Genomic DNA, 2,452 nt, shown 5'->3' on the forward strand with positions numbered 1-2,452 from the left:
TCTACACGGCAGGAGGAGGCGGGGCGGGGAATGTAGACTGAGGTGACGTCATCGCGGAGGCCCCGCCCCCGGTTGGATTATTATTAGACTCATCTCTATTGTTATTATATAAGGGATTCCGCGAGGATTAACCCCTCATAGTCCAGATTATATATATATATATATATATATATATATATATATATATATATATATATATATATATTATCTATACAGGACCCTGATCACAGGAGCTTACACTATATATATATATATAATCTATACAGGACCCTGATCACAGGAGCTTACACTATATATATATATATATATATATAATCTATACAGGACCCTGGTCACAAGAGCTTACACTATATATATATATATATATATATAATCTATACAGGACCCTGATCACAGGAGCTTACACTCTATATATATATATATAATCTATACAGGACCCTGATCACAGGAGCTTACACTCTATATATATATATATATAATCTATACAGGACCCTGGTCACAGGAGCTTACACTCTATATATCCATATACTGTGTATAATAATAACCACCTGCTATAATGTATGTAATAATAATAAACACCCACTATACTGCATATAGTAATAACCGACTACTGTACTGTATATAATAACCATCCGCTATACTGTATTTAATAATAGCCACCCGCTATACTGTATGTAATAATAACCACCCGCTATACTGTATGTAATAATAACCACCCGCTATACTGTATGTAATAATAACCACCCGCTATACTGTATGTAATAATAACCACCCGCTATACTGTATATAATAACCACCCACTATACTGTATGTAATAATAACCACCCGCTATACTGTATGTAATAATAACCACCCGCTATACTGTATGTAATAATAACCACCCGCTATACTGTATGTAATAATAACCACCCGCTATACTGTATATAATAACCACCCACTATACTGTATGTAATAATAACCACCCGCTATACTGTATGTAATAATAACCACCCACTATACTGTATATAACAATAACCACCCGCTATACTGTATTTAATAATAGCCACCCGCTATACTGTATATAACAATAACCACCCACTATACTGTATATAATAATATCCACCCACTATACTCTATATAATAATAACCACCCACTATACTCTATATAATAATAACCACCCACTATACTCTATATAATAATAACCACCCACTATACTGTATATAATAACCACCCGCTATACTGTATGTAACAAAAACCACCTGCTATACTGTATATAATAACCACCTGCTATACTGTATATAATAATAATAATAATAATAAACACTCACTATACTACATATAATAATAACTACCTGCTACATTGTATATAATAATAACCACCCACTATACTGTATATAATAATAACCACCTGCTATACTGTATATAATAATAATAATAATAATAAACACTCACTATACTACATATAATAATAACTACCTGCTACATTGTATATAATAATAATAACCACCCGCTATACTGTATATAATAATAACCACCTGCTATACTGTATGTAATAATGATAAACACCCACTATACTGTATGTAATAATAACCACCCACTATACTGTATGTAATATTAACCACCCCACTATACTATATATAACAATAATCACCCGCTATACTGGATATAATAACAATAAACACCCGCTATACTACATATAATAATAACCACCCGCTATACTGTATATAATAATAACCACCCTCTATACTGTATATAATAATAACCACCCACTATATTGTATATAATAATAAACACCCGCTATACTGTATGTAACAAAAAACACCCTCTATACTGTATATAATAACCACCCACTATACTGTATATAATAACCACCCACTATACTGTATATAATAATAACCACCCGCTATACTATATGTAATAATAACCACCCACTATACTGTATATAATAACCACCCGCTATACTGTATATAATAATAACCACCCGCTATACTATATGTAATAATAACCACCCACTATACTGTATGTAACAAAAAACACCTGCTATACTGTATATAATAACCACCCACTATATTGTATATAATAACCACCTGCTATACTGTATATAACAATAAACACCCGCTACACTGTATGCAATAATAATAAACACCCACTATACTACATATTATAATAACTACCTGCTATACTGTATATAATAACCACCCACTATACTGTATATAATAATAACCACCCACTATATTGTATATAATAATAACCACCCACTATACTGTATGTAATAATAACCACCCGCTATACTGTGTATAATAATAACCACCCGCTATACTGTATATAATAACCACCCACTATACTATATATAACAATAACCACCCACTATACTGTATATAATAACCACCCACTATACTGTATATAATAATAACCACCCACTATACTATATATAACAATAACCACCCACTATACTGTATATAATAATAAACA

Source organism: Hyla sarda, chromosome 12 (genome assembly GCF_029499605.1).
Source record: "Hyla sarda isolate aHylSar1 chromosome 12, aHylSar1.hap1, whole genome shotgun sequence".
Classification (NCBI taxonomy): Eukaryota; Metazoa; Chordata; class Amphibia; order Anura; family Hylidae; genus Hyla; species Hyla sarda.